We start from the raw sequence: 24,715 nt of genomic DNA, 5'->3' as shown, positions 1-24,715 counted from the left end.
TGAGTCCACATGGGTGACTTCCATTCCATGCAACTACACAATATTCACCGTGCTTTTATTTTGTTTTTCTGTTAGAAAATAGTGCTTCAGTGGGTACTGGCAGAGGTTGATGTCATTTTACAAAAGCCAGCTACTGCCCTGTGGAAGCTGTTGCCGGTGCTCTTGCTTGGAAAGACCAAGTGCCCCCAAATCTAAACTGGTCTCCTGCATTGGTAACATGTTGTATTAACAGCAGATTCATTTATTTCCTAATTAACAAAAAGTGTTCTTTTTATTTAAGCCATCTGGCTGGAGAGCATGTTGTTTAGCTGCTTGCCATTACAGATTGGAGCTACATGGGGAGAAAGATGTCTCAGTTCTTGTTTTGGCTTGTGTCTGGTTTGATGTCGTAGGTGCACAATTGCACATGCTCGTCACTGCAGCATTCATTCCTCACTGACTGCAAAAAAGTGTGTTAAAATATTTCTTTTTACCAACAAAACAGGTATTGTTTTGACAGCCTATTTCATGCCACTCCGTCAATTGCCATTCAGACTTGCGGTTCTCTTTACACAACAATGAAAGAACCTGGAGCCAAGCTCTTTAGATGACCCTCCTCTGTAGGGCCTTGCCAAGAATTTTAAAATAGCCCCATGGTGGTCTCTTGGCTCATCTTCATTAGTGATGATGTACTTGTGTGGATTCAGTGCTGTAACATGAAAGGTCTACTGCTTTTTACCGATCCATCTTCTCTGCAGTTCCCTTCTGTTTCTCACTGTGCATGTAACCTTTCCCTGGTCTTTCCTAGCTGTGCTGTCTCACATCTCCATTCTGTCTTGAAGTGGAATTCTGCCTGACCTCTAAATTTTCTCTTTCCTGTGCAGCTTTCATTGTTTCTCCACCTTTGCTATATGAGTATTAGTCCATAAATTATAATTTTCAACAGATATGCAATTCTACTTTCCCATAATATCAAAGATCTTCTAGCCTCTGCTATAATCTTCTACTGATACTACTCGTCTTGACCTCCAGGAATATATTAATAAGAATATATTCTTGCCTTACAGGCCAATCTTCAACTTAGTTATTCAGGCTGATGAAAAGCATGCAATTGGATAGCTTCCTCAGCTAAAACAGTAGCAAGCAAAATTGTGCTCTGTAGTCTAGCATTGGCCAACATTATACTCCAGAATTGCAGAAGACAGTATTGGGCCCTGAATTGTTTCTTTGACACATTAGTACTATACCTACACATGCAGGTTGACTTGGGAGCAGTCTGACTCAAGACCACAGTGGAAAAAACCACATGATTTGTATCCAGAAGGTCGCCGGTTCATCCCCTCCCATCTCCAGCTAGTGGTTGGAAAGACTCCTGTCTAGAACTGGAGAACCTTGGCCACTCAGTGTAGACAACACTGATGTAGGTGGATTAAGAGTCTGACCCTGTATAAGGCAGCTTCCTACCATAGAGAGTACTTTTTCTCAGATGACTGAATCATCAAGATAGCCTCATGCATTTGGGAATAGAGGCATAGTTATGGACCATCTGGATTCTAAGCATACTTCCCTCTGCCTTGCAATCCAAGGCCCACTGTCTAGATGTGATGGTGAAAGAAACAAGTTTCAGTGTGGAGTGTGAAACTGGAGCTGGCAAGGAAACTGGAACAACTAATTGCATGGATGCAATAGATGTTAGGGGTGCTCCGCTGAACAGAGCCTCCTCAGATATAGTTTGGCTTAAAACAGGGATGGGGAAACCATGGCACTCCTGACATTGTTGGACTCTAGTTTACCTTTGTGCCAGCCAGCATGACCAGTTGTGACTGTGGTACAGCTGGTGCCTACCCTTTTAGATCCCAGCAGAAGACCTGGTTATTAGCCCAGGATGTCGGAAATCAAGCCTTTATCGGGAGAAACTGGCAACTCTCCCAGGCACCCGGCTTGGTCTCCTGTTGACCTCCCTGGCTGCATTCCCCAGCAAGTATTTCTAGTGGAAATACTTACATTTTTATTTCACATCTTTTGACTTACCTGCCTTGCTTTTTGTAACAGCATTGTGAATTTGAAGTGGTTTTAATTGTAACTCACTCTAAAGTGGTTGTTCAATGAAGAGTAGGTAGGAATTTTTTTAATTTAATAAAAAACATACATTTTAAAAAATGGTGAGGGATGATGAAAGTTGTGATCCAACAACATCCAAGCTCATGAACTGATTCATGGTAGAGTGGCTCTCATGTTTAGAAATATACATTTGTAAGGTAAGCTTTGGCACAGAGAAGAAGTCTCTGCTCTCTTAACCATGCTTAAGTAGACTGGGAGTGCATCATGGATTCTTTTTAATTTTAACTCTGGTCTAGAGTTATATCTGCACAGTGGTTAACACTTTTATCAAGGTTTGCAACTCTTATTCAAACTTGGTTTGAAGCACTAATTTAAATTTCTAGGAAAGGATGTGTTCCATAGGTCATGCCTTATATTTATTAAAATGTTTATGTTATTCAAGTATGCCTAACAGTTTTCCAGTTGGGCTTTGTGGAGAAGCACCAGTTTTCAGGTAGGCTTACAGGTTAGCCGTGTTGTTGTCTGGTGGCCATCATATTACTCAGCAAAGATGTAGACAGGCAAGTTGACTTAGCAGGGTGTCTAGATGGGCATTTCAACATGGAATCAAATGCATAGAAAGTTCATACAACTGTACCGCAACATATTTTTTTTGCAGCAGCAAGGTCATTAACTATTAACTATTCTCTAAAACTGTAATGAAAACCTTGCTGTTACGAAAAATTAGAAAAAAATACCGGTAACCCATATCACCAACTAATAGGATACCCATATGTCATTTTTTTAAAATAAAAACCCCAACACAGTCTTTAAAACTTTAAACTGAATTTAAATATGAATTTGTACCAGAGATGAGGGCAAGCAGAAAGACCAGCATTTTTGAGGTTTGATGCTGTACTTTCAAAGCAACCAAGATTACACTCCTCTGCTGAAAAGTGTGCCTTCTCTTTTGCCTCTACTACTTTCACATCAAATCTCAGGAATGATGCCATCGCTTCAGGTCAAAGGAAAAGCAGAACCAGCTGCCTTAAGCCAAACAAAGAGCAGGTTTGCTGTCCTCCCTGCTGTTTTGGCTTGAGCTCTTCAGACTGGAAAATTCAGAAGCATGATCTCTCAAGCTTTGTAAATGCCAAAGCCATCTAAGAGGGAAATAGGACAAGGCTACCCCCAGACAAGTTTGTACAGAAATACGCTGGCTGCAAGGAAGATTTACGGTAAACATCGCATAGGATGGAACTGCTCCATGGAAATTATTCCACAAGAACAATCCCGAAGGAGTATATATAGGCAGATTTAAAAAAGGAACATCTGGGAAATATGGTAGAAGGCAAAGGAAGACTCAACAGATGAGGTATTGCCTTTTCAACAGGGACCACAAGACGGCCATCAACAACAAAGCTGTCTAAACAATATTGGCTCGGCCTTGGAAGGTGATTTCATGTTGACAAGGCACACCAAAGGAGAAAGCACATGGGGTGTGCTTCTGCTGTGCTTCAGGGGAATCTGGGTAGTGAGAGACTGCACCCTTCACATGCTGCTCTGTAAATGGAAAAAAGAGAAAGCCTAGCCTTCACAGACCCAGTCTTCCAGTGCTTGCTGGAAAAAGGCACCATAGCTTTAGAAGCAACTACAGCAGCTTGTAAGCAAAAAGGATTAGGTAACACAAAGTGCCAATAAGAACCTTGAGCCTGGAGAAGGATCCAGATTTGGACCAAGTGCCGCAAGAATACTTCTAAATTGGACTCACTATTCTAAAAATATACTGTCAGTATTCATCCATTTCATTTTGAGCCCAGACACTTTAGTATTATGTCTCTCGATATTCTTATAAATGCCATATTGTAAGATAGATGCTTTGATAAATGGTGAAATGCAAAATTTAGCAAAACTGACCTATAAAGGCAGGGAGCACCAGTTGACTATTATATTGATGATTATATTTGCTCCAGATTGAGCAAAATTGCCTTACTGTAAAACACTTTGGGAATACACAGTTCCCCATCTAATGTGACATTATTATTATTATTATTATTATTATTATTATAGATTTGGAGAGGGGGAGGAAATCTAAAGTGTTAGCCAGGGAAGTTACCATTGAACGCCCTTTTTGGTACTGATTTCATTATCACTAGGATAAATCTTAAGAAGACTGTTCTGATTTAGAAATATGACTGCTTATCATTGAGGTGTAGAAACTTCATGCTACATGTTCAAGCAGCAACTTATGTACAACATAAATGAGGGAGTTAAAACTAAGAGCAATTATTCACGACCAGCTTTCTGTGTGTTGAGTAGTATGATGAGTCATATTTTTGTTGTTGTTGACGACAGATTATCCCTAAATCATTCAGTCTAGCTGGGAAACTTCTTCCCAGGGAAAGTCTATCTTTAAAGTTTGGAGATCAGTTTTTGTATCCTTTGTTTGATTATTGTAAGAGAAGGCACCAATTCTCCAGAGAATATTTATGGTGTGTGTGTGTGTGTGTGCATGAGGGGCTGCAGGGTAGCGGAATTCCTAAAAATTGTGTGCTTCCCCCATTATGCTGGTTGATTCCTTCTGTTGGTGGACAGAGATCATTGGTTACCACTCACTGATTATTTGTCTGGAATTGTTTCACAATACTTTTTTTTTCAATTAATTGGAATTTCATTAGTTTTTCTTTGTTGATTTGTGAAGGCATAACAGGTTTTATACTTCATATTAATGTTAGTTTTATACTTCATATTAATGGTTAGATAGGAGGATGAATAGGGCATTCTAAACTCTGTTCAGTTTTGCGTTTGCTGGATTTTGCCTTTTAAAACAGCTAAAGTTGCATGAGCTGTCGCTAGCAAATGGCGTATTGTTACATCACCCAAACAGAATGGGTTTCTGCTTTTGGACAACATATCTCTAAAGTTCCTGGCAGATGGCTATCGCAGGAGGTTAGGAAGGATTGAACAGTTTGACAAACACAGCCTCGGAGAACCTCCTCTGGAATTCTAGAGAGGGTTTTCCAGCTAGACTTAGTCATTCCCCCCCCTCAAATGTCTTGGCATGGCTGATCACTTGAGGGTGACATATGGTAGGAACACGCTCTGAGGGACAAGCCTCCCGGATGGCAAACAGCACCATGCAAAACAGACAGATGGTGGCTTATTCAACCTTGGAAAGTCGTTTAATCCTACATACTGGCAAGGCCTGAGTGTAAAGAGAGAGAGACACACAACCCTAATGGAATCTGAAGCAAAGATGTGATGAGTTCACTTACAAATTGCCTAGGACTGAGACTGCAGTAGAGTTGAACTGATATGGTTGTACACAAGGATTTGTGAACATACGAGTTCTGGTTGTTTTGAGCAACATCACAGACTAAAGAACATCGAGCAAATTAAAATGGCATATTTGAAAAGCCACTGATGATTTGAATTGTTCACTTGGTTGAAACTTTGCTTAGGAGAAGTACCTGCTTCTCTTCAGGATTCTGACTACATTTTAAAAGTGAAGTATTCAGGTCTCATTTTCTCTGTCACAAACCATCAGGTTTATAAACACCCCCCCCCACAACCACATTTATATTGCATTTATTTGCATAATACATACAAAGAAAATGGTGAAATACAATATTTTGCTGGCTAACAATAGAGACCAACAAACTAAACAGTGGTAATCCATTAAAAATCCAGTTTGTTTTTTTAAAAATACTAATATGTTGGGTTTTTTTAATGTAAATTTTAAAGTCATAAAACCTCATATTTAGGTTCCAACTCAACTAAATCGTTGCACTGGCAGGAGCCAACACAATGACTCCTGCTAGTGCAACAGCGCTTTCCTTCCTCTCTACCTCTCATGCCCTCCTCCAAATAATCTCTTGTGGGTAGGGAGAAGTCCCAGAACAGCACATGGAGGTGAGGCACATTGTTCCATCTGGGAAGCAGAAATGCTGTTGGAACGATTGTATTAGCACGATGCTGAATTCCATCTTTAAAAACCTCACCAATAGTGAGAAAGTGTTAACCTTTTTATGATTATTGGAGCGATATTTTATAGAACAGAGTCCTCCTGTGTAGAAAGTCCTTCTAAAGGATGTCCAGCTTCTGAGTTGTCTTGAAAATGCATAATAATTACTCTTCTGATCACTGCAGTAGTTGGTCAAGAGTTTGGAAATATTCGTGGCTGAGATTTCTTCTCTTTGTTTTCTTCTCAGAATATTTGCCATCACATGCTTGGTTCCAGAGTGCTCATATCCACTTGAACTGGTTTCAAAGGGATACTGTGATTCTCCAATGTCTGCCTTGGTAAGTAGAGCTGTGTGTGGTGTATCCACAGTCAACCTCCCACCTGATACAGAGACTCTTAAGTTTTGTTTTGAGTAGCCCTGTCATTCTTGATTGTTTTCCCCATCTTCTCCAACACTCTTACCCAACTTAGTGCCATCCAAATGTTTTGCACTACTATGCTGACTGGGGCTAATGGATGCAATAGCCCAAAACAGCTGTAGGGGAAGGTTGGTGGACACCAGACAGATGTCAATTCTCCCCAAACACCTCAAGATCAATAGTTTGAAAGGGTTTGCAAAGATTTTAAAATGTGGCTATTAGAATGATAATAAAGATAGTCTTTCTTACAATGAAAACTGAGATTAAAAATTAAAGTGACCGATCAATATGCACATGCTGCCTCTTTCATTTTGTAGGCACTAGAAAAGGTTTTCATTTTGTAGACAGGCTAGACACAGCCTCCTCTTAGAGATTGTGTTTCAAAAAAGGCATATATTTCCTTGCCTGCATTCCTCTGGATACGAATAGCTAAGAGGTGCAGCACTTAGGAGAGGAGCCAGCTGTTTGCAGAAATGTCTTCTCTGCCTACAAAAGAGAGAGAAAGTTTCATGGCTCCTAGAAAAACTGACACAATTGTGTTTTCTCAGACATTTCTGCTGAAACAGCGAAGTCTACATCAAACATATGTATCACCAATGATTCCTTCTCACCCCCAATATCAGCCAAGGACAATGGGAACACAAGTCAAACCGTACCTTTTTATATGCTAAATAAAGTCCAAAAGGTGGCCATAGGCATGTGAACTATTTGTCCTTTCAATACAAGTTCATCTACTCTTCTCTATAAAGCAGGTGTGGGAAACCTTTGGCTTTCCAGATGTTGCTGAACTGCAGCTCCCATCACCCCTGGCAATTCTCTATGCTTGCTAGGGCAGATGGGCATTGTAGTTCAACAACATCTGAATTGCCAAAGGTTCTCCAGTGCTGTCATAAAGCAGGAGGTATTGTTGGGGGTATTGCCTGTCTCATGTTATTTTTATCTATACTACATAGCAGGGGAGGGTAACTTGTTCTGGGTAGCTGGCCAGATCTTTCCCAACCACTGTGGATGAAATCTGACCAATGGGAGGGTCCGCTTGCCTCACATCAGGTGACCTGTCTTTACTCACACTTTCTGAAATGAAACCGTGTGGGTGAAGGCACATCCCACAAAGCAGTGACAATTGGCTGATCTTCAGCTGATTGTTTGTGCTTTGCAGATTGCTAAGCATTACCTGACCACTATCTGATGTCATGGGGACGCAGGTGGCGCTGTGGGTTAAAGCCTCAGCGCCTAGGGCTTGCCGATCGAAAGGTCGGCGGTTCGAATCCCTGCGGCGGGGTGCGCTCCCGCTGCTCGGTCCCAGCGCCTGCCAACCTAGCAGTTCGAAAGCACCCCCGGGTGCAAGTAGATAAATAGGGACCGCTTACTGGCGGGAAGGTAAACAGCGTTTCCGTGTGCGGCTCTGGCTCGCCAGAGCAGCGATGTCACGCTGGCCACGTGACCCGGAAGTGTCTCCGGACAGCGCTGGCCCCCGGCCTCTTGAGTGAGATGGGCGCACAACCCCAGAGTCTGTCAAGACTGGCCCGTACGGGCAGGGGTACCTTTACCTTTACCTTTTATCTGATGTCATAATAAGGCAGGTGAGTGTGATTTAGCCTAAATGGCCGAGCAGCCTGGGTTCTCCACTGCTCCCATATTGTGTGAGGGTAGTATGCAACAACGGCAGCAAGGATACTCATTGCCAAGAGCTGGAAAACTCAAGATCTACCCACACTGGAAGAATGGCAGATGCAGCTGATGGACTATATGCAACTGGCCGAGATGACTGGCAGAATCCGAGACCTGGGAGAAGAGAGGGTTGAAGAAGACTGGAAGAAATTCAAGATTTATCTACAAAAGTATTGTAATTTGGTTGAATGCTAAGAAGGATGCTAGGTCATAAATAATTGCCTACCATTGAATTAGATTGAACTTGACGATAAGTGAGATTAAGGGAAACATAAATTTGTGGAGAATAGATTAAATTAACTGAATAAAATTTAAGAATATAAACAAGATGATAAATTGCTGGAAAAAATTTACAACGATGTAAGTGGGAGTGGGAGACGCGAGGGAGTCCAAAGAAGTTCTGAAAAATGTGTTATGATCCATGTTATATTGTTTATTATTTTTGCATTTTGTATTTTAAAAAATCTCAATAAATATTTATAAAAAAAAAAAAAAACATATTGTGTGAGGGTTGCTGGCTGACCATCTCTTTTGCAGGTTGATTCCTGGCTAATAGTCCAGAATGATCAGTTGATGTTTTATCAAAGGGAGCTAACAATGGGAAATGTTCCCCTGGTACCCATGAGTCTCTCTCTCTCTCTCTCTCTCTCTCTCTTGGAATGTGATGCAGTCAGAGCTTGGGGAAGGTAACATAGTGCAACACCCTCAAGCTTTGCTAGAAATTAGAGAAAAACAGTTAAAAGGTGTTTTACCACTCAGATTTGGAGACAATGAGAGAGCTGAGAGTTTTCTACTTCAGGTTTAGCTGGAAATTAGGGTGCAAGTTTGTGGAACTGCAGAAGTTGCACTGTAGAATCTGATGCAAGTTGTGTTGTCTGCTTGCAGAAGTGTCTTTTCCTTCTTTTGCTCTGCTTTTACAAGTAAAGTAGATATGAGGAAGGCACCATAAGCCTCCAGTGCTCTTTTAATCAATGGCAGAGCCAGTATGGTATAGGGAACACACAAGAAGCACCAAATTTGGTACTGAGCGCACAAGAATTCTGAGAACCACAGAACCACTAAAGAGGTCATCCAGGAAAAGTAAATCAAGCCCCGTGTCACATTCTTGAACTAGGATCCCTGAACTGCAGAGTTGCACTGGCACTACAGGACTGAAAATGATTTCTTTATCCTGATCCCAGTCCTAATTTGGGGGAGAGAAGATTCCAGTGCAGCCCACAGACCTTTCCTGGCAAGCACATGCTGCCATTGGCTTGGACCCCAGGTTGCTCTGCTATTCATGCAGGGGCAGTGATTGCCACTCACACTGCAACCCCTCTTCATACCGAGGCTGATTCTGTCCCAAACCCAGGCCTGAATTGACTGAAATGGGTCAAGATAATGTGTTCCCTCCAAAACAGTCTTATAATCCAATATATATTCATCTTAATAATAGCAGTTTCCCAAGGATCCTGGGTGGTATTCAGTGTTAGTCCTACTCAGAGTAGACCCATTAAAGCTAATAAACATGACTAACATAGATTCATTAATTTCAGTGGGTTTACTCTGAGAAGCACTTAGCTGAATACAACCCACGGTCTCCAACTTAAAACAGAAAAACCAAATCAAATGTTTTGAGGCAAACCCCATTTTCAATAAAGCAGACAATATTCTACTCATTTCAAAGGATGGGTTGGGGAGAATAAATTCTAGGGATGTTTCCAACATATTTCTTGAAAATACATCATCTCTTCTGTCTCTGAACGTCCTTAATTTTGTTAAAAAATAACACTTTAAGCTTTTGGGCAGTTCTTCCTAAGAACCAGCATCTTACTGTTATTTTTCTTAGCATATCCTTTCATTATTAAAAGCTTGGTTCTGCAGCTGTCTTGCATACAGATCCTCCCTTTGAAGTCCCAATAGCTTCCAGCGCTGAGTGGACTGCAGACTTTGCCTCTGTGTGTTTTGGTTATGTAACAGATTAGATCACTATGAGCATAGTCGGATGATCTCAACAGAGTGGAAATGAGGGATTTGAGCAGGAGAAAGAACGAGATACAGCGTTTGTTTTAGTTTTATTTAAAAATGATTGCTACCCAAGATAGCAGCATGCCGTTGAATGCGAAAGTAACCACACCATAGCAAATGCTACCTTCCTTTCATTTTTATATTAGAAAAATGTTTCCCATGTGGCAAATAATAGGATTATTGGGAGTCAATCAAAGCAACACAAGGGACTAATGAAAGAAGAGGGGGGAAGATACATGGCTTTCTAAACATCATCAGAAATCTGTAGGTCTCTTTAGTTAAATATTTGGGAATGGCTGTCTAGTAAATTATTTGGTTAGCCACATAAATAAAACGTTATCTCATCTATATTTTCCTCATCCCTCTGAGTAAAATTCATGCCGCATCCAATTTGGATACAAATATATAGTCTGATAATTTGTCAATAGCTAATATGTGCTGTGGAAGTTAAAGGTCAAGGCAGTGCAACATACACTCTTAAAAATGCCACTTCTACAGGAGACTAAGGGGCTGGTTAGCACAGTTGGTTAGAGTGTGGCGCTAATAATGCCAAGATCCCTGTATGGGCCATTGTACATACTTCGTACAGGAGATGAAACGAGCTTCAAGCACAACCTGCAAAGTTAAACGTGGGTAGTTTATATCCATTCCGTATCTGTCATATTTTTTTTCATATTCAGTATGCCTTAGTAGGCAAGTACTTTTTGACTATAAAAGAATAGTGGTGTGGTTTTTTTTTTTTAAAAAAACCCTCATTATATTTATATATGTCGACAGTGATCATTGTGCTAATTATGTTTATAAAGTTGGGGTCCAAGTCCAGTTGGCTCCTCTGCTACAGTAGGATACTTTTCCATTCTTACCCCTGCTGAGTTGTAGTATCTGGTAGCTGTTTCCATTTCACATAGCAAGCAAGTGGCATAATAGTATGCTGATTGTGCTGAATAATGGAAATGTATTCCCCATAGGATAAGTGACTTTGTGGCATACTACAGATGTAGCACTAAACTGTGACCCCCATCTGCACTCTACATTTTAAAGTAGCATCGTACCACTTTAAACAGTCAAAGCAGTGCAAGGTGGTAGCACACAAGCATGAGACTTATGTATGTATTACCAACCTAAACCATAGCTTTGTATTACATCCATACCAGGCCTGTGTTTGTGCCAGCATGTGTATCTGCAAGAAATTATTGTCCTCATCAGAAAATAAAAAAGTGCAAGTTAGGAAGACACCCTTTTCTAAATCACAGTTCAGTCCTGCTTTACCTTTTGCTACCTCTTATTGTGCTTGCGCAGAGATCTCAACAACATGCCCTTTTAAAATCTCCTTTTGGTTTTTCTTGGAGAGGTGTCATTTTTCGCTTCAAGAAGCTGAAAGTTCATCATGCGACTCAACAGATCAGTAAATGAAGTTTTCAAGTGTTACACACATGCAGTGCACACTTCAGACAAGCAGCTAACTTCTCTACTTCTGATAGCATTCAACTGAAATCTCAATTTTCATAATGTTTTAATGAAGAATGAAAAGTTGCCTTAATGTGGATGAGTAAGCCATTCCTCAAGTCATCAAAGAAGAAGGGGAAAATAATAATTAGAAGTCATGCCTGAAAGACTATCTGGTGTAGTTTAATGGCAGGTTGGCATTTTCTTCCCGCCCCTCAAATCATGTCAGGGGAAAATTGCTGATGAGTCATGATATGCTGTAAGTGCTGCAATGAGGGGGGCATGTCAGATTATGATTCATAAATAATTGCTAGTAGGGATGAAAAAGTCGACCATTATCCTATAAAACAGGGAGACCTGTAACAAAAGCTTAATCTACCTATAGTCAGGGGATAAATTAATGACCAGTATGGATGTCACTTTAATTTTGCTCCTGCAACGTGTGTACCACAATGCAGTTACATTGGGTACTTCCAAAACAATTTAACAGGAATTCAGTACTGAACTGTCTGGGGCTTTGTTGCTTAATAAGATGAATCTCAAACTTTTTTTGTAATTATGCTGAACAGCAGTTAGTAACTTTGCAGGCTTACTCATTTGCAACTAATGATTTCATTTAATGAAATATAGTAAATCTAGACAACAACCAGGATATTTTGCTAGCATTTCCTATGCCACAATTTGGAAGTGTGTATAAGCAAAGCAAACTTTATAGTCTGCAAACTATACAAGGCAAAGGACAATAGCGAGTCTCCACAAATCAAAATAAATTCTGTTTGAATTAAGGCTTTCAAAAAGCATTTGACAAAGTCCCTCTCATCAAAGGCTCTTGAGTAGACTTGGCAGACATGGGATGACAGCTCTTCCTATGAATCAATAACTGATTAAGAAAAGGAAGCAGAGAATAGGAATATCTGGACTGTTCTCAGTTAAGTCACAGTGTAAGTTATCCTGAACATAGGTGCGAACTCCCTTGGAACCGTGGGTGCTTGAGCACCCACAAAATCCCCCATGAAGGGGCTGGGCACCCACAAATTTTGGTGCCATGGCCATGAGCGCTGCATAGCACCCATAACCCTGGGCACCCACAGTTGTGGGGCCAAGCTGGCACTCCTGATCCTGAATATGTAGTATTGCGGGTGGTGCTGTGGTCTAAACCACTGAGCCTCTTGGGCTTGCTGATTGGAAGGTCGGTGGTTCAAATCCCCATGACGGGGTGAGCTCCTGTTGCTCTTTCCCAGCTTCTGCCAACCTTGCATTTCAAAAGCATGCCAGTGCAAGTAGATAAATAGGTATGGTGGGAAGGTAAACGGCATTTCTGTGCGCTCTGGCACTTGTCACGGTCCTCCGTACGCCAGTGGTGGTTTAGTCATACTGGCCACATGACCCGGAAAGCTGTCTGTGGACAAACGCCGGCTTCCTTGGCCTGAAAGCGAGATGAGTGCTTCAACCCCATAGTCACCTTTGACTGGACTTAACTGTCCAGGGGTCCTTTACCTTTTTACCTTTTTATTGTTGGAAGAACATAAAAAGTATCTTGCTATATTAGACCAAGACTCCTCTATACCTATTCCTTTCTGATTTTGATCCACATCTCTTTCCTGCTTTCTATTAACTGGATTCTAGGAAAGGGGTGGCCACCAAGCAATTTCAAATGGCCCTGGAAGACTTCAACAGTTTTGTAATATGGCAGCTACTTTGAGATCTTGTATAGAATGTCCTGGGAGATTGAAGTGTTCACCTACTGGTTTCTGTCTTGTGATTCCTACACCAAAGGATAAATGATAGATGCTTCCAGATCACTAAGCAATGATCAGCAGGTATCATTGGAGGTTTCTGATGTTAACCTGAGTACCAGTGATAAATTCTATGGAAGCAGAGCTTCTATTGGTAACCACAGGAGAAACCCCATGGACCACCTTGAAGCAATAAGCCAGGCAAGAAAATTTGACTTTGCTGGAAGCTACTACTTCAAAGGGCCCTGAGACAGCAGTTCCCAAGGCCTTCCCTCATCCCTGCCATCAAGAAAGGTAAAAGGCAAGGGAAGCTGCCTGCAGTTGAATGTGCCTGCTATATACACGATCTACACGATCGTGCAAACCTCTTTGTGTGTTGTGAAAGAAAGGGAGGGAGAGAGAGAGATTGTCCGCGGCAACTTTGGCAACACCCATATTTTGACCATACGCACTGTACATTGTAGTCTCTTGAGGTTACAGTGGGGCAATGTGGTCCTCTGGCTGAAAAGGTTTCTAGGGAATGCAGAATGCTGTCATGATTCAAGTTTTCTCTTTCACCCAGCAAGAGTTTCCTGCTCATTGTCGACCCAAATATGACAAATATTGCAAATCTAGTAATCTAATAGCTTCTACCTTCATTTGGCCTTAATGTGGAGGTGTTTTTTTAATGTCAGGATCAGGCTTGATTAATTTATCTGGGTTTGATATGGGTAACATTTAAAACAGTAAAATAAGTTTGGTAGTCCGTTCATTTTTATTGCAGCTCCCTTTGCAGCAATTTACCTCATGGAGCAGAGAAATAGAGTTTGTCAGAATTATTTCCAGATACTTAATTTACTGTGGAATTACTTAATGCCTGTGTTTTTAAAAATACATTCAAACCAATTATAGGCAGATATTTAGTTATATTCAGTATATTTATTTACATGAACACATTACCTGCGCTTTAGCTTTGTATGCAAGTTTTACCTTTTCATTTCATGTATTTTTGTATTAGGTGGTTTTAATATTTTACTTGCAAACCACACAGATAACTTTAAAAAACAAAACAAAACAAAACTGGGTATTGAAAGTAAATGCATAAAACATACTTCCTCCGTAAACAAATCGGAAACTCTTATCTTGGGTGGATTGATTTTAAATTGTTTTTTAAGTTACAAAGAGTTAAATATGCGTGCTGAAATTTAGCAGCACTGCAGATACTTCTGACAACAGTGGCTATAACCTACTAGATGTCCTCTGTATAAGCACCAATGTGACTTTGGGGACTGCTGAGACTCAGTCTGTTGCGACTGGCATCAGTTGCCACAGGCAAGTAATCACAAGAAACTGACCTTGGCGAAAGCACATTTTACACTTCAGTGCTGTTCGACTCTGTGTGTGTGTGTGTGTGTGTGAGAGAGAGAGAGAGAGAGAGAGAGAGAACAATATGAATAAAAAGAAGGCAAAAGGATTATCACAATTTTCAGAAATTTCAGAGGTACAGTATATGCACAAATATAGACTAAACCTCTGGATGCCCAATTTTATTTCAATTTAATTTTTATGTCAATTGTCCTGGAAATACGTATCAAAAAGTGCTATACGAAATAACTATATATTTTTAAACAGAAAAACATGAGTGGCTGCTTTTAAAATATACCTCTCAAGGAGTGTGTGTGCAAAACAACTAACCAAGCTTCTTTCTATTCCTCACTGTGCATTATTACCAGAAATAACAAATTCAAAAACAATATGTATGATTTTAAAAAAAGACCTTTTATAACGTAATTTTAAAATGCCTTTGTTGTGGTCCCAGTTTAAACTTTTTGCTGCAACTATGAATACTGTGCACTGGTGATGGTGTCTTTTGCACTGCAACATGTGCTCAGTTGCCACTAATTAAGAACTTGATGGAGAACTTTATCACAACCCCTGATGCAAAAGGCACACATTTTCTCTGTGTTCTTTTCAACTTGCATATACAATGGCTTGAGGCCTTGAACTGCACAGTTTGTCAAGCCAGAAACAATGTTTTTCAGGGACATCGATGACCTAGGGCAGATAAGCTGACAGGCACTGCGCCGGAGGCACAACCTGCAGAATTTAGACTGCCATGTGGTAACTTATAAGATACCTTTTACAGTTTTCAACACTGGATGGCTCAAGTAAAAAACCCAGTTTAGTTTATGCTTCAGATGCACGTTTGTTTCTTATAAATATTATTTAAGATTATGAACAACTTACTTATCCCAGCGTCCAAGACGCAGGCTGGTTTGCATACCCTCCAACATGTTGCCCAGAAAACTTAGACACACATCTTTTGGGATACATCCCTGCACAAGTCATGTGATGTGACCGATGAGAGATTGTGCCCCAAAACATCTTTCAGGCCGTGGTGCCCAAAAACACACATTTTGGGCACCGTGCTCTGGAGAACACAGCCCCCCAAAATAGGATGTCCCGATTGAATTGGGGCATTCAGAGATTACCTGTTTGTCTCCAGGCCCAGTTCAAAGCACTGAGGATGACCTTTATAAATAGCATTGGTCCAGGAAACCTCAGGGGCTCCCTTCTTCCTACCAGCCTTCCTGCTCCAAAAGATTTGACAGAAGCTTGTCTCTTTGTCTTCTTGATGGTGCAGGCTTGGCTGATAAGAGCTAGGGAAAAGACCTCCTTTGTGGCTTCCCCCAATTTACAGAACTCTTTGATTCCCCAGTGGTGTTTTACTGTATAACAAAAACCTTTTAGTTTAGGCAGATGTTTTATCAGCTAGGCAGGTTTTTATCCAATGCTTTTCTTATAGACTCACTGCTGCACTTTATATATACCATTGTATTTTATGGTTGCTTTGAATTCTTGATAGCCACTCTGAGTGGTGCATAGGCAGGATATACCAATTCTAAATAAATAAATAAATAAATAAATAAATAAATAAATAAATAAATAAATGGGCATCTAAATGAGTGAAAATTAGCTTTTTAGCAGGGAAGAGGCAGAGACTGAACTCACTTGCCCTCCTAACATGCTGATTTTAGGCATTTTTAAGAAGAGCTTTTGTATATGCAACCCTGGCTGCTGGATTAGGGAAACCTGTGTGCAGTGCCTATTTACATGTACAATACCCAATTCAGCTAAGGATATACACTGGAAGCCTGCTTCCACATTCAAATTTCCCCCAGCTGGATCGAAGCAGACCAAAGCCGTGTTTCAATTCCTGAAGCTCTCCACCCATGCAAATTGGCTGATTTCAACCACATAGTTCCAAATTGTAATCACCACTGCTTGCTTCCAACTTAATGTGTTCAGGATTATGATGCAGGACAAAAAGGGTTCTGGAAGTTGGAACAATAGGTATAACCAATTAGTAAGTCAAGTTGCCTTCCTACTGGCAAAGTATTGATCCTTAAGTGGATGCCTTGGTATATGCAAACAAATCATGTTTATTTAAATTTTCTATGCTGCCTTTCTGCCTTTCTCTTCAGCTATAATGTGGTTTCACTAATTCCCATTTCTCAATCATTTGGGAGAGAGAGAATTTCTGTTAGTAACTACGAGTGCCTCACTTCTTTTTAAGACTTCATACTTTTCTCCATAGATTATAAACTTTAATGAGTGGTCTTAAGAGTGTAGGAGGATGAATCTTACAAGCAAGCTGTTCATGTATATATTGTTAATACACGATGAGAACAGATTACTGAGAAGCAATTCAGATACCAACACAATAGTCTGCTTTGTCCTCAAAAGTGGTAATTTCTACAACATTTTGATTCACCCGTCCCCCCCCTTACCAGATGCATGAATTACTCTTTTCAACAATATGTAGCATCTGCTAATGTTCTGTGTTGCTTTCACACTGTGGTACAATATCGAGACAGCAACATTGACATGTCTGATTCATTATTATCGTGGAGATGGAACAGGCACAGTTGCCCTGCTGTAGTCCTGGTCATTGTTCTTTGGCATACTTTGGAGAGGTGGTCCTCCATCTTGGGCTTTGCATACACCATACTTTACAGCACATTCCCCCTCCCAAAGAATTCTGGAAACTATAGTTTGTCAAGGGTGCTGGAAATAGTAGCTCTCAAAAGTAAACTACAGTAAACTTCCAGAATTCTTTTTTCGGGGGCGGGTGGGTTATGCTGAAGATGTGTTTTAAGTGAATGGTCTTCACTTAATCTCCAGTCTTAAATCAGTGGTGTATTTTTAAGAACTACTTAATATTTCAGCCACATAAAACCATCTCTGCCATAAATGTTTACTTTTCATTCCCCCCGACTCCAATGATACCGATGAAGGAATACTTTTGGAATATGAGTTGATGTCCCTCCATTTCCTCCTCCTCCTCCTCCTCCTCCTCCTCAAGCCTCCAGGAGATTCTAGAACCATCTGTACTGGGTGCACGTTAGAGATTTTTAAAGAGCTGAGATGCGCTCTGGTAAAGGTGTTATTGCCCATAGGCAGAACCATTCCCTGGTGAAAAGTGAAAACCCCTTTTTAAAAGCTGGCATTTTTCAGTAAGCTTTTTTTAATTTTATGGTTAATTTTATCTTTTGTGTTTCTTTTGTGACATCACTGTACACTACTTAGAAATGGCAGCGTTAAGTGGTATAGTTGCCCTGGGCCTCCACCTGTGTAGTTGCAGTAGATGTAAATGTCATGGGCATCTATTAAATAGTGCCTATGAGGGTAACTTTATCTACCAAGCACAATAGATGCCAATTTCCAAAACCAAAGAACCATAGTTTTTCTCTCTTGTTGAGATTCATTTTCAAATTATTGGGACTCATCAAGACCATTACAGAATGCACATACAACTTTATCACCTGCGTAGCCTCACCTGCTTCCAGTGATGGAGAGAAGTAAAGTTGAGTGTCCTTAGCACACTAATGACACCTTCCTCTGAACCCTCAGATGATCTTGCTCAGCAATTTTACACAGATGTTAAAGAGCACGAGGGATAAGATGGAATCTTGTAGGACCTCACAGCTAAAGTGTTTCTCACAGCAATTGTAACACATGAAACTTCACTTAGTTGTTTATCAGGCAAGGAAATAGAGGTTGGAACTTGAGTGCAAATACTGGCAGATTGGGGTGAATAACATATGAGAGCATGGAGACTCTTAAAATGAAGTGGATCATTAAAACACCTCTGGAGGTGACCACTTGAATTTAAGTAGGACTGTACCTTTTAATTCAGACACTTTCCTTGAAGAGGGTCAAGCAATTGTTAAACCAGAGAGTTAACAGACATTTGAAATGCAGAGGAAAATGGAAGCTGACCAAAGTTAGGGCCATTGCCCCACTGAACTGTACAAGGAATGCTAACGATGACAGATTTTTTCTGGAAAGACCTTAAGTGATGGAAGTTTAATTTCCGTTGTCAGTAGAAAAGCTTTTGGAAAGACAACCAGCAGTGTGCCATTTTTTTGTCACAACCTGAAATGTCAATGGAAAAAGTTTTAGAACAGATTGGTAGAATAAACAGCAAGAACACATGAGAGCCAAATGTTCATCTAGCTTTTTGTTTTATTGACTTCAATTATTCTGCAACATAGATCTGAGAATTTTAAAGTCATTCCCATGTCAGATTGCTGAAACTCTAGAATGTGTCCTGAATGCCATGCTCAGCTACAAAAGGGTGTATATTTTGAGACTTGCAAGTACAGTGGTACCTCAAGTTAAGTACTTAATTCGTTCCGGAGGTCCGTACTTAACCTGAAACTGTTCTTAACCTGAAGCGCCACTTTAGCTAATGGGGCCTCCTGCTGCTGCCGCGCCGCCGGACTATGATTTCTGTTCTCATCCTGAAGCAAAGTTCTTAACCTGAAGCACTATTTCTGGGTTAGCGGAGTCTGTAACCTGAAGCGTATGTAACCTGAAGCGTATGTAACCCGAGGTACCACTGTATATACAAAGTAAAAGACAAACAACAACACAAAAACAGTAAAGTGCCTTCAGTAGTGTGGTCAACATGGGTGGGTCACACTAAAGGGAAAGCCTGCATGAGTAAGAAAGTTTTTAACAAGTGTCTAAAGCATAGCACCATAGATGCTTGCCACGTGTCCAAAGGGAAGTAATTCCATAAAATAGGTGCAATAGTGTTAAAACTTCTGCTCTGGGTGGCCATGAGGTAGATCTCAGTGACATATGTCACAGTCAGAAGAGCATCTCCGAAAGACTACAGTGAGTAAGGGGTACAGGTGGAATAAGGCAGTTTCTCAAATAGCTTGTTCCCAGGTTGTTTATAGCTTTATATACTATCAGTTTTACCTTCAGCCTGGGCGAGTACCATAATGGGAGCCTGTGCAGTTCTTTCAACAAGGGATATAGGCTGACACTAAGATTCAGTCGGTAGTCTGGCTGCTGCACTGTGCCCTAGCTGCAGCTTCTGGACCAGTCTCAAGGGTAGCTTCACACACGGTACATTACAGTAACCAGTCTTTGGGATTGCCAGTGCCCAGATTGCTGCAATACCTGTGAATTTTATTTACCAGAATGCGTTGACTGTACTATTTGCTCAAACTGTTACTGATATGGTTATAGTTTTACTGATATAATTATATTGATTGTAATGTTAATTTTTAATGCTGCTGCTGCTAGTTGCTTTCAGCTCAGTATTCCTGTTGGAAATGTAGAATACAAATACAAATTAAAATAAAACAAGATCAGATTGGAAAAGGAAGCATTTCCTACCAAAGATCAGTTTGTATGTCTGTTATAATAATGACAGAATACGCAATACTAAGAAAAATTTCAAAAATGTCTAAATTAGAGATCCCAAAGGCATAGTATGTGAGAGGTCTGCACTGCAATCCAAGAAAAATTCATATTTTTCAATACTTCCAATGAAAGGGGGGTGGGAAGGAATGTTCCATAAAGATAAACTGTTTATCTCTCAATAACTGAATGAATTAATAATAATAATAATAATAATAACAACAACAACAACAACAACAATACAGTGGTACCTCTGGTTACGTACTTAATTCGTTCCGGAGGTCTGTTCTTAACCTGAAACTGTTCTTAACCTGAAGCATCACTTTAGCTAATGGGGCCTCCTGCTGCTGCCACGCTGCCGCCGCCTGATTTCTGTTCTCATCCTGAAGCAAAGTTCTTAACCCGAGGTACTATTTCTGGGTTAGGGGAGTCCGTAACCTGAAGCGTATGTAACCCAAGGTACCACTGTAATAATTATTATATTTATTTATTTATTTATTTATTTATTTATTTATTTATTTATACATTTATACCCCGCCCATCTGGCTGGGTTGCCCCAGCCACTCTGGGCGGCTTCCAACAAAATATTAAAATACAATAGTCTGTTAAACATTAAAAGCTTCCGTAAACAGGGCTGCCTTCAGATGTCTTCTAAAAGTCTTTTTCTCTTTGACATCTGGTGGGAGGGCGTTCCACAGGGTGGGTGCAACTACCGAGAAGGCCCTCTACCTGGTTCCCTGTAACTTGGCTTCTCGCAGCAAGCCCTCGGCGCTGGAATTGGTATTGAATGCAGGAACACAAAGTTGTAGGAGTGTGAGGTTGTTTAAGAACATGGTCACTTTGTCCATCTTATACATGCATGCTTAATCAAAATAAAGGACTATAGCAGATTGAATTGATGACACATAACATAGTGAGCATTCTTGTAGGCGTTATGAGCTTCCTCCAGCTTCCAAACAGCAGCAGTAAATGGCTAATGTTTATCAAAGTTGTAGAAGAACACCTGTAATTCATAAAACATACTTTATAAGCCCATCAGTGACTGTAGATGGATTTTATGTAAAATAAACTTTCCTGGAAATTTTGGTGTTCAGACCACAATTCTGCACATATGTTAGCATAATAAAATTTTTGAATGGGAAGGTACTTCGGTGGTAATGTAGTCTGACATCACCACCCTGCTCCATGTAGGAAATCATAGACAGATAACTCTCCAGTCTTTGCATAAATTTATCCAGTGAAGAGAGAGCCATCTACTACCCAGGGCAGTCTGTTCTATGGTCAACAAGCAAATGTTCTGCTAACGTTGAGCCAAAATCTGCTTCCTTGAAATTTTCACCTATCACACATAGTGTTTATCATAATCTGCATATATTTGTGTCTATTTTAAATAATGAACTTCCAGCTTGGCTAAGATTAAAAGAGTCAGGAGTTTGGACACTACCCCCCCACCCCAAATGAATGAATGAATGAGATCCTTCTGCCATATCACAAACTGCTTTTGAAAGACCCCCCTTTTTTTTTCTTCAAAAGGGGTTTGTGTGTGACTTTGGATGAACTGCTGTTTGAAAAACAGAATCACAAAGCTTCTTTAGACAAGTGTAACTAGTTATGTGGTTCTTTGGATCTTGGCCAAATTGCATCCTCTCATATTAGTTCATTGGGTTGAATAACATTCATTATGTAGATTCATTATCCTTCTATATGTAACAATAGCATATCTAAATGGTCCACTTATGATTTTTGCAACTTGTTCAGATATGAACATTCTAGCTTGCTTGAATTGGTATCTGGGATCATGTTCCCAGAATTGTCTTTGAACACATTGCACAGGTAACACATTAGGACAAAATGTTTTCATTTGTGTGGGTTCTTTGTAATCATTCCAAAATCCATCCCATGGATGCAATATGCTGTGTTGGATCTGGACCAGACTCTGACTGCCATCCTAGGCAAATTAATAGAAACTGTACTTACAAGCAGATTGGTTGAGCTTATGGAGAAATATGATATATTGGGGAAAGGGTGCTATTAGTTTTCTTAAATGTAACTCATGCCTTGTATGGCACTGTGGTCTAAACCACTGAGCCTCTTGGGCTTGCCGGTCGGAAGGTTGATGGTTTGAATCCCCATGATGGAGTGAGCTCCTGTTGTTCTGTCCCAGCTCCTGCCAACCTAGCAGTTCGAAAGCATGCCAATGCAAGTAGATAAATAGGTACCACTGCGGCAGGAAGATAAACAGTGTTTCCGTGTGTTCTGGTTTCCATCACGGTGTCCCATTGCGCCAGAAGTGGTTTAGTCATGTTGGCCACATGACCCGGAAAGCTGTCCATGGACAAACGCCGGCTCCCTCGGCCTGAAAGCGAGATGAGCGCTGCAACTGCATAATCGCCTTTGACTGGACTTAACCGTCCAGGGGTCTTTTACCTTTTTACCTTTTTATTGTTGGAAGAACATAAAAAGTATCATGCTGTATTAGACCAAGATTCATATAGTTGAACATTCCTCTATACCTGTTCCATTCTGATTTTGATCCGCATCTCTTTCCTGCTTTCTATTAGCTGGATTCTAGGAAAGGGGTGGCCACCAAGCAATTTCAAATGGCCCTGGAAGACTTCAACAGTTTTGTAATATGGCAGCTACTTTGAGATCTTGTATAGAATGTCCTGGGAGATTGAAGTGTTCACCTACTGGTTTCTCTGTCTTGTGATTCCTACACCAAAGGATAAATGGACATAAATCTGACATCAGGAATTTCAGAAATAGACTGGAAAGAGAAGTTGCTGAATTGCAACTTATTACCAAATTTAAAACCATGGAGAGACCTGGTCTGAATAGAGACATTGGATTCTTATCTCATTATACGTGATAACGCTATTTTTAGCCATCTCACCCCTTGCTTTTTCCTGTAAGACCAATTGCAGTCGTTAACAGTCGTCAACAGGTTTACCACACCTATCAGCCAATCACCCATTCCCACCACCCTTCTGAGTAATACCCCTCCCCACCCTCTCACTATATATAAGGGTCTGGTGACTTCTGTTTCAGTATATCTGAAGAAGTGTGCATGCACACGAAAGCTCATACCAATATCAAACTTAGTTAGTCTCTAAGGTGCTACTGGAAGGAATTTTTAAATTTTGTTTTGACTACGGCAGTCCAACACGGCTACCTACCTGTAATCAGAGCTTACGTCAATTTGGGTTTTTCGCAGATTGCCATTGCTCCTATTGAGCTTTAGAGAGTGGGTTTTCATAGGGAAAGCTCTGGAGCGCGGGAGAAAGGGCATTCAGACATGAAGCTTTAAAGTGCAGACCGTGCCTAGAAAGAGCAGAGGAAAAGTAAGTATGAATAAACCCTAAAAGATCTCTTAGCAGAAATAAGAACCGTTTTGGAATCTCTGAAGCTGACCACCTAAAGATGCTGGAGCATGCCGATGAAAACAAAAAAAGGAGCAGAAATTGTTGGTGTTCACTTGTTCATCCCACCTCACAAACAAAAATCAATCTGCTCATATTTGTTGTCGCTGCTTTCAGTCTGCAAGTGATACAAAATTGATTACATTTCCCTCCATTTGTGTTGTATTTCCTCTGTATAAAAACAAATGGGGTGGAATAACAAGACAACATAATGTAATTTGTGAAATTAATTACAGTGGTACCTCAGGTTACATACACTTCAGGTTACAGATGCTTCAGGTTACAGACTCCGCTAACCCAGAAATAGTGCTTCAGGTTAAGAACAGTTTCAGGTTAAGAACAGACCTCCGGAAAGAATTAAGTACTTAACCTGAGGTACCACTGTAGATGAACTACATAAATCTTTTGGTCTACAACTGCCATCATCATTCATCATGGTTAATTATTATTATTATTACATTTATATCCCAGCTTTACTACAAGGAGCTCAAGGTGGAAACATGGTTATCCCTTCCCCATTTTATCCTCACAACAACCCTGTGAGTTAGGCTAGGCTGAGAAACAGTGACTGGCTCAAGGCTACCCAGTAAACTTCATGGCTAAATAGGGATTTGAATCCTGGCCTCCCAAGTCCTTGTCCAACCTTCTAACCACTACAAGTGAATGGATACACAATTCTGTTGACGTTGAACCCTTCAACCCAGTGGTTCCAGTATTTTTGCTTTTCAGGGGCATTCAATACGGCACTGCAGAAAGCAATGCATGCCAAAACAAGGCTGTGGCATCCAGCTATTTCTGGACCAGGCTGGTAATTAGCATGCCATTGGTAATTCCCTGCTGTCTTGAGCACTGTGCTTGGTTCCTTATTCCAATACAGAGTGTTGGGAGACGGGGTTTATCTTGTTTGGAAATGTGGCTTTGTCAAGACCTCCAAAATGTCACTGTGAGATTAATCGCTTTCCCAGCAAAAGTTCAACAGACCTGGTATTTCCATTGCAATTGTTGATTTTAAGTAGGGTGCTCTTTGGAGCAAAGCTGCAGCTTGATAGACTGGAGCTTAATGATACTTCATTTCAAAGAAGGATGTGCTATCACCTAGAGCAGGAACGACTGATATGGTGTTGGGGGAGAAGGTGATTAAGGAGCAAAGACTCTTGTTTCATTAAAGGATCTTGCACTTTTCTTATCTGTTTCTAGCTTTAGCTTCCTATTTTTGTCTCTCTAGACAGATGTTCCAGTTAATAAATCTGCCTTCACAGAGGTGATTTTTATTTTATTTATTTATTTTTTACTTAGCCCAGTAGAGTTTCTATTAACCCCAAGTATTTTCTCTTTGCT

At 40.5% G+C, this 24,715-nt stretch overlaps 1 protein-coding gene across 4 annotated transcripts in view; it reads left to right on the top strand.

The window, feature by feature from the left end:
* The window catches only part of LDLRAD4 (low density lipoprotein receptor class A domain containing 4), a 288,568-nt gene that overhangs the window by 45,449 nt on the left and 218,404 nt on the right, over positions 1 to 24,715 (top strand). For all 4 annotated transcript variants that reach the window (XM_079982993.1, XM_079982991.1, XM_079982992.1 and 1 more), the window contains exon 2: positions 6,228 to 6,318. The gene's annotated coding sequence lies outside the window, so the exon portion shown is untranslated. The remainder of the gene's footprint in view (positions 1 to 6,227; positions 6,319 to 24,715) is intronic.

The sequence above is a fragment of the Podarcis cretensis genome (genome assembly GCF_951804945.1).
Source record: "Podarcis cretensis genome assembly, chromosome: 7".
Classification (NCBI taxonomy): domain Eukaryota; kingdom Metazoa; phylum Chordata; class Lepidosauria; order Squamata; family Lacertidae; genus Podarcis; species Podarcis cretensis.
The sequence above is the reverse complement of the archived record's forward strand: the minus strand, read 5'-3'. Positions and strand labels throughout refer to the sequence as shown.